A 9,573-nucleotide genomic window follows, 5' to 3' on the forward strand; every position below is an offset into this window, starting at 1 on the left:
ATAAACTGTCAAAAACTATAAATACTTACCATGTGTTAAAAGTTAAAAATTACATAGATTTATATTTAACTGTACTAGGATAACACGTTACTTCCTAAAACAAAGAGTAGAATGCTATATATAGAGATTTTCTATTTTTAATTTAAAATTATGCAAGCATATGAACTCTACATAAAAACATACAGATTATGTGTGTGTGTGTGTGCGTGTGTGTGTGTTTAACACAGAATCTACACTCTACTAACCAAACTGTTCATAGTTCTTTCCTGAGAGAATGAGCTTAACTAAATATAACTTAGTTGAAAGATGATTGGGAAATTTATCTTTCAGCACTATGTACCTTTAATAATTTTTCTCTTTAAAAAAAAAATACTTGCACTAGTTTGACATAAAAACTCAATTAGGTAGATCAGTGTCACCTACACTTGTCTAAAACCAAGAGACCTTGTAAAGGAAATTCTCACTGAGTACCTTTGCAGTAGACAGTTAGATAAAATTTTAATTGCCATTTGGTAAGAAATGCACCTAAGCACAAATACAGCTAGAAAGTACTCATTTAACTAATCTGAAAGGAAAAAAAATACATTAAAATGAACTTGCATGCAACTGATGTTGAGAGGAGATACTGGATCATAAGCAATAGGTTAACAGCAGGTGGCAAACTTTAGGCTCCACAGCCAGATCAACTTCTAGCAGGATCTGCAGGCCAGCTGTGGGGAGTGCAGACAGCAGCAGGCTCCAGGTGTCACCTTCAAGATCTTCCACAGCTGCAGTCTTCAGGGCTCAAATAATGCCTTCCTTAGAACCACCAGCATCTGGCAACTGGACAGGGGAGAGGGGGGGTCATTATTTCACCTTCAGAGTGAACAGTTCTGACAGTCAGCACTTGTTCCCTGCCACCTTGGCAGAGACATTATTGGTTTGCATCACATTTCCTTTCCTGCCTAGCCTCATCCTCTCTCTATTCCCTTCATAGATATTGATCTCAAATCCCAAACTATGCTTCCAAGACATTTCATCTGAAACACACCGGAAAATCCTGCCTATACTTCTGTATTTATTATGTCCTTTAACAACACAGGGCAGCATGGTGAGCATCAGATTGTATTTGCTCATCTGCTACTGGACATGCAATAAAAATTAATGGCAACTTGTGAGCTTAAGAATGAGTCCTTGCTTCCCTTTCTAAAGCTCTATAAGCCAAGCGGCTGCACAATAATTCAAAGCTTAAACAGCTCATCTTCCCATTGTGCAGAAGAGAAAATATTTAATGAAACGCTTTACAAGAGATGATCCAGGACAAATGAAAACTGTGCAAAGCATAAACAATTTGGGTAAAATATTGCACAAAACAAGTAGTTATTTCATCGAGGCATTGTACCAGCCAATTATTTCATAAAATGCTGCGAACAACATAGATGATAATTTAGGAACACACCTCACTGGATAATTACTCAAGACTGTTCAATAAAAGTTTACTCAAAACTAGCAATTATTTCTTTAACAATAAGAACTTACCAGAAGGAGTTTGCAAAACCTGCCATGAATAGATACACTGAAGGAAACCTACGCATGTACCAGATCCTGTGTTTCAAAGAATTTTAAGAGAGTAAACATCACAGACAGAAATTCTCTGTTTATTGAATAATGTCTTTCCCCTATGTTTATTTATGTCTTCATTTGTGCATCAAACATCTGTATGGCAACTGCCTCCTTCTCTAGAATAGGAAATAATTTGGTATATGTGTTGTTCAATATGTGTACATGTTATGAGGCAGTGCTTGGTGCCTTCTGTTGGCTTTCACCTTACCGGGTCTTTTTTTTTTTTGAAGATTTTATTGTTATTATATGTGTGTGATGCTCTGCATATGTATACATACATGTGCCCAGTGAACTCAAAGACCAAAAGAGAGCATCAGATTCCTGGGGACTAGAATTTCAGGTGGTTCTGAGCTGTCTTGTAGGTGCTGAAAACCAGACCCCAGTCCTCTACAAAAGCAGCATATATTTGCAATTGCTAAGGCATGGCTGTGGATCCATCATATTGGGTTTCTTTTGGACATTAAATCTTATTGAACCTGAAGCCACTGATTCAGCTAGAGTAGATAGCATGGCATCCAGGGATCCACCCGTCCCTGCCTACATAGACATGACCATCATGCTCAGCATTTTATGTAGATGCTGGAAATCCAAATTCGGAGCCCTGTGCTTTCATGGCAAGCATGTTACTGAGCTGTGTCCCAGACTCAAGGGTAGGAAATGTTTGTGATACTTAAAAATCCCTCATGTTCTAGAAGGGAATTTTAAAATAATCGGGGAGTGTACTATGTACAGAGAGACTTCCATGTTTTTGTGTGTGCTTCAAAGGAGCTAACAACGAATTCCTCTGTTGTTTTTTCCAACTTTACCTACAATTCATCACTCTGGTCGCATCAACTCTGAACAAGGTTTTCTCTAACTCTCCGAATATACCTCAAATTTTCATTATTCTCTCCTGGCTTTTTGTAATTGTGCTTAGATCATGAGGACTCAAAAATGTTTTTACGTTAAATTCAAATATGCTGTGAGTTGATCAAGTTTCACACAAATAATATTAAAAATAGACCACTACAACATTTTCACATTATTATATGGTAAAATAATATTTTGAACATCGTGCATTCTATAAAATATGTTATCATAATTAATTTACCTAGTGGCTGATATGGGTTCTAGAAAAACACTCAAATTATGTGCATGGCTATATTAAAACCTCTGTTCACAGTCTAGTATCAAGTCACTGACTGTTCCCAATAAGCTTCACCTACTTCCATCTGAGAGAAGACACACTCCTCTCAGTCACTCTCTCTTTCCCCATCTCGCAACTGTGTGGAGAAGAATTGCATAAAATCTATAAATAGCGTTTCCAGTGTAAAGCACTACATTGGTAACTGTGTACACACGGCATACCAGAATACTAGAAGCTTTCATACTTACATGACTAGAATTTGGTACTCCTTCAACAACTGTCCCCTCTTCTTTTCCCTCTAGCTCTTGGTTTCTATGGATTTGAGTACTTTAAGTACTTTTAGAGACCCCACACATTTCATATAACACATATAAGTAGAATCCCATCCAATGCCTCTCAGTGATTATTTTGCTTGTCTTAACAAAACACACCCAGTGTTCATAATGTTGTTGAGTAATACAAAATGCCCCTGTATATGGCAAAATAAAGTTATACTGTTTTTGTGTGGACATGTTTTCTTTAGCCAATATATATTTAGGTTGTTTGATCTCTGAGCTATAATAATGCTACAATAACCAGCTGCTAGGGAAAACAAGATAAAAATGTTTAAAATAGGACTTTTATTTAATCTGCCAATCTCACTTCTGGATATTTATCCAAAGGAATTAAAATCAGGATCTTGATGAGATATTTGCACATTATGCCATTTAATTTTATTCTTAAGATTTATTTTTATTTGAAATTATCTTCCACACAGGCATAGCTGCACCTATCTATAATTCAAGCATTTTGGAAGCATTAAAAGAAAGGCCAAGGGTTCAGCGATAGCCTTGGCTACTTAGGGTGCTTGATAGCTAGGCTAGAAGGGAGTTTGAGCTACATTAAGACCCTGCCTCAAAAAGAAAAGAAAAATTTTTTGACTTATTTATTCCTTTAATTTTGTACTATCCTCACCAACATATAAGCCTCTCTACTCCCTCTTTATTAGTACTAAAGTAATGACTGCTACTAAGAAAGGGTTAAATAACCATTGAACAAACAAGTCAATGTGCAAAACAAGGCTAAATAAATGATCCTCCAAGTTGATCTGAAAGGACAGTGAGAAGCGTTTTGTTGGATGGCAGAGATCCCAAGAGAGTCTATTCATCTTTCTTCCCAGACACCTCACTCTCAACATTTCTGCCAATGATTCATTTAATCAGGAGACGTTTTGAAAATATGTCTGTGTTCCAGGCACTGTGCTGGTTGCCACTGTGAGGAGTAGCACCTACAATTAATTGAGCCTCTGCCACTTTACTACACGTAGTCAAAAAAAAAAAAAAAACTGAACTAGTATAAATGGTAAGTGAACCAAAAAACAATGACTTAATTATAGATGTGATGTGTGGTAAGGCATGTAGAGTACCTAGACAGCAAAGAAAGACTTCTCTGGAGAAGCAACACCTATGATTAGACCCAGTAAAAAGTAAGCCCTAGGGCAGTGGCTCTCAACCTTCCTAGTGCTGTGACCCTTTAATACAGTTCCTCACGTTGTGGTAACCCACAGGCATAAGATTATTTCATTGCTCATTTATAACTGTAATTTTGCTACTTTTACATAATGTAATATAAATATCTGTGTTTCCCAATGGTTTTGGAAGACCCCCCATGAAAGGGTCTTTTGACCTTGGAAAGGGTTGTGATTCACAGGTTTTAAATTTCTACCCTCAAGTGTCCAGGGAGAAAGAGGTTTAGAGACACCTGACATTCAGTTCCATTGACGCATAAGATGTACATATGACACTGAGAGAGTAGCCAGCACAGATGTAGATAAATTTGTATACATATAGCTATAAGCTAAATAATTGAAATTTAATAAGCAAGGCTGTACCAACAATGGCCTTGACTTCTGAGGTTAATGCCATGTGAAAATGGGCCAGTCATGGAAGTCAGAAACACAAGACTGAAACAAATGTCAGCCACTTTCAAATAATACAGGTTTGGGGCTGGTGAGATGGCTCAATGGGTAAGAGCACCGACTGCTCTTCCGAAGGTCCTGAATTCAAATTCCAGCAACCACATGGTGGCTCACAACCATCTGTAATTAGATCTGACTACCCCTTCTGGTGTGTCTATATAATAATAAATAAATCTAAAAAAAAAAAAATACAGGTTTATTTTATTTGTATTTTTTTAAATTCTTGGAAGGTATCAGTAAAAGAATGTTAAGATCATCATAGACCATGTTTTCTAACCATAAGCACTGCTAAGACTTATATTCTCCCACTTCAACTGTTTTTTTTTATGCGTATGAGCACAGGAATTTTTGTGCTTTTATAAGTCCCTCTAAAGGAAAAGCAAAAACTTTAAGAGCTCTGTAAGCAAGTCTCCTTTTTCTAGAAACATATATAAATAAAATTTAGAAGATGCTTTTAATTACCAAAATTGTTCCTAAAATGTAGAAAGTAAAATCATTGCCTTTCACCTCATTTCCACAAAACCAGACATGTTAGAGGAAAGTTTTGATTTAAAAACAAGGAAAGACATTTTTCCTCTTTCCTAATATATAGTCAGACAGTTATTTAATAGTATGAAGTCTTACTATAAATAATTAAGTGCATCTGCCAACGCCCCTGGTAAAATGCATGAACTAAATGTATTTATGGGACACAGTACCTAAGCTGATTACCATGTGCTCATTCCCTTACCTAATCAGAACTAGTTTGTAATTCAAAACAAATGTCACAATCCTCAGAGCAAAGGAAAATTAACAATCTTGAATAGTCTATAATTCTCACTTTTAAGAAAGCCAGTCCAACTGTTCTCAAACAAGCCGTAGCTCCTCATACTGGTTACTTTGAGGATCAAAACTAAAATATTATTGATACATTCCTTTGCTGTGCTCTACACAAGTATGCAAAGTCTGGAAAAAATAGTGTCTGCCTGAAAACCTTTTCTCTCCTCTGTTGTTCCAAGATAGAGGATTAATGCCTGCCACTTCCATTCATCCACAACGTATCATTTCCAGCGCTCTGCCCTCCACATTAGATGTACTACACAACCCCTTGACTCGAGTTCAGTCATATCAATGAGCAAATGTGAAGCCAGCAGAAGGTTGGAAGAGTGCTTACATATTTCAGTTCATTCTGTTATTTCTCCCTGATTGCATGAACACATGCTTGAGCTAGCTTGCTGGAGCACAGCTGAATAGCTCCAGTCACCCCAGCCAAGACTATCTGAAATCAGCCAAGAGCCAGATGATGCCCAGGTGGGCAAGAAAGCCTAGCCTAAACTCAAAGAACTGCCAATATCAGCAACCAATATCGTCATCGTAGCCAATCTGCAGACATGTGTTGAAAATAAATGGTTAAGTGGTTTTAACACACAAAGTTTGGAAGAAATTAGTTATACAGAATTATGGAGGCAAATACATAAAAATCATATCCTGAAAGAGCAGATATTTTTTTTACTAGAACTTGGGGCTTTTTTTAGTAATTCGCAAAGAATTAAAAATGTATTAGAAAAATCTGAGTGAACCTACTAGAAAATGTTTCTAATCACAAAACCTGGGAGCTAAGGCAGGAATGTCAAGAGTTTGAAGCCAGCCTGGGCTACCCAGTGAGTCCCTGACTCAAAAGCATAACAAAATCAGTCCAACAATGCTCTCCCTTTAGTTCTACTTATATTTTCTACAAAGCAGTATCTTTTGCATAAGTCATAATCAAACTATGCTTAAAAAATCTTTACTATTCATAGCATCTTGATATTACAATGTTTCACATGGAGGAAATACAGACTAATAAAATCATTCTACTAGCTGCATCCTTGTTAATTGTCCTTAGACTCAAAACTAACAAATATCATAAAAAAAAGCTGAATTTGTTCAGCTATAGGTCATATAAAGATATTTAGAATACTTTCCCCGGGTTCAAACACACAATGTAAAGAACATCAGACCAACAGTGAATTGCTGCAGTCTACTAGGAACACAGAGAACACAAGGCAGGGGCAGTGCTGTGCCAGCTATAAACTCAAGAAGACTGAATGCCATCGCTTGTCTTGAGTCTTCACCACCTGTATTTCTCAGTGCAGTATAGGGCAAATGTAACAACACACCAGTGACATAACACTCCATCACAGCGAATACCACAAAAGCATAAAGGAGTCTATGCAAATTACATGGACTAAAAGGGCTCCAGCTTCCTCTTTGAAAGTCAGATTACTAACTAATATTCTTCTGTAATGATGTCAAAATTCATTTATAGTGTATCACTAGAAATATTTAAAAAAAGAGGTCAATAAAGAAATTATAGAATTAAATACATCTGAATGATGTATAATGTGTAATGTGAAAAATATAAAGAAAAAACATACAGTGGATCACACAAACAGGAAAAACATACTAACACACTAACATTAAAATCTAATTGTAGTCAGAATTGTTGCATATAAGAATTGCACAGGTTGTATGATAAAAAAAGGGGAAATCCCATCTTGTAGACTTAGATATTTTATACAAAGATATAGAAAGGTGTAGAATTCCCTGTGCACAAGACTCAGGGACCATCATAGAACACAGGGTAGAAAGATTATAAGAGCCCAGGACTGGAAGGGATCCAAGTAAAATGTGTCTTCTAGATATGGCAAGAAAAATCACAAAATCACAGCAGCTGTGGTTGCCTGTCCAACACAAGCACAAGATCAAACCGATCAACATTCCAACATGGAAGCAGAAGGAACCCACGATCTCAACCTCTAGCCAAGGAACTACTGACAGATAGTTGCCTCTGAGAGAAGGAGAGTCCATTTTCTTCAAAGATGGAGACTATGTAAGCAGATGACAGTGGTCTACACCCATGAATATATACAAGTATCAAAAATTGAAGTTGAAAAAAATAATTGAAGTTGGGAGGTCAATATGTAATGCACATCTTCCCATGCAACTGATAAATTCTGCTAACAAAAGAAACAGACTGAGTAAAAAGCACAAATTTCAATTAGAAGCTGGTAACATGAGGATATCCACACAAAAGGAATAACTTCAAAAATTTTACAACAGCACATCACAAACATGTAAGTTTTGGAATCCAGGGTCCACATTTTATTATAACCTCAGGACTCAAGGCATAAGGCAAAACTCATCATGATGGCCATTGTAGAGGGAGTCAGTGCAAACTATCTGCCAACTATGACTCAGCTGCCTTTAAGGGGGACGAGTTTTGAAGGAATTAGACATAGAATATATATAAAGAGATAGGTGTGTGTGTGTGTGTGTGTGTGTGTGTGTGTGTGTGTGTGTGTAATGATAAACTGTATATTTAGAAGATACACCAGATATCTGAAACTAAAAAGTAGTTTATTTAGTAAAACTTATAACAAGAATGTAGGTTTTAAGGCAAAGACAATTGTTAGAAACTGAAGCAGGTAGAGATAGAAGATAGGAAATGCTATTCAAAGAAAAGAATTAATCTAACATAAAGACATTTTGTATTGAGTATTATGCACGACAAATAATAGAATGGATTAAAATGAATAAATTAAAAGTTGAAATTTTTAAAAAGAAATTTTGATGTATAACTCCAGTAGGAAACTTTAAAGGACTCTTTTTCAAAAACAGCATTAATAAGGATGCAAAATCCAAACACTGTGACTAAAATGTGTGATCTAATTACAGATACCACACTAAACAATAGCAGAAGATACATTTCTTATTAGTGCACAAAGAAGATTTACCAAAAGCCAAGGTCTTAAACTAATATTCAATTACTTATAAAAACAAAACAAATGAGTCAAAACATGCTCTCCAAACTAACTGGAATTAAGCAAGTAAAATTATAATTATTTGAAAATTATAAAAATTCTAGGTAAAAACAAATAGATAAAAACAAGTCATAAAATATATTTCGAAGTCTTTGTAATTTAATTATCATCATTATATAATGAAAGAAAATAGAGGATGCTGCAAAAGGATTACGTCGTCCTTCCTTCAGGCTAGACAAGAGAGCTGACCCCTATACAAAACACCCCTGTACTAACAAAACAAGCTCAGATCTCGATTGACCTTGATTGATTCAGCTAAGTCAATGCACAGAAGACTCCAAACTATAAATTAGAAACTTGTATATAAAGAAGACCTTAGCTGTATAAGTTAGGACAGAATGTTAAAGCTCAATATTTTTAGTAGTTACTTCAAATATTAGAAAAATAACAGAAATTTAACATAAATACAATATGATGATTTCATAAACCTTAAGAGCATAAAAATTCTATTCATTAGTTGCTTCTCTTATTTATGTGATCAAAAGTTTAACCAGAAGTAACTTACAGGATTCAGAGTTTATTTGCTCACAGTGTGGAAAAATATGATCCACAGAAACAAGAAGGTTAAGTAGAGACTGTAGCTCACGGGCAAAGGATCATGGAGCAACTGTTTGTATCTCAACCTTAAGGAAGAGAGGGACTGGTTTGTAGAAAGAATTTGGAAAATAGAATCTTGTAAGCAGAGCTTAATGAGCCCTTTTGGTGTGTGTGGAAAACCAGATGATCAACAATTAGGCTACCATGGAACTCTGTTATAGTGGGGTTTTAGAGAGAACCAAGGATTGTATATGGAAGTAGGCTAGGGAATTTTCTTTCTTTCTTTTTTTATTGGTTATTTTATTTATTTATATTTCAAATGTTATCCCCCTTCCTGGTTTCCCCTCCACAAAACCCCTATACCATTCTTCCTCCCCCCGTTTCTATGAGGGTGCTCCTTCACCCACCCACTCCTGACCCACTGACCTAGCATTCTTCTACACTGGGTCATCACAGGACCAAGGGCCTTCCCTCCCACTGATGCCAGATAAGGCCATCTTGAGATATAT

The 9,573-nt window shown here is 36.1% G+C and overlaps 1 long non-coding RNA gene across 1 annotated transcript in view; it reads right to left on the reverse strand.

Moving 5' to 3' along the window:
• Nucleotides 1-472: 472 nt before the first annotated feature.
• The window catches only part of LOC116090544, a 19,692-nt gene continuing 10,591 nt past the window's right edge, over nucleotides 473-9,573 (reverse strand). The window contains exon 2 of the long non-coding RNA XR_004118723.1: nucleotides 473-822. This is a non-coding gene — a long non-coding RNA (uncharacterized LOC116090544). The remainder of the gene's footprint in view (nucleotides 823-9,573) is intronic.

Source organism: Mastomys coucha, unplaced genomic scaffold, assembly GCF_008632895.1.
Source record: "Mastomys coucha isolate ucsf_1 unplaced genomic scaffold, UCSF_Mcou_1 pScaffold15, whole genome shotgun sequence".
NCBI classification, from domain to species: domain Eukaryota; kingdom Metazoa; phylum Chordata; class Mammalia; order Rodentia; family Muridae; genus Mastomys; species Mastomys coucha.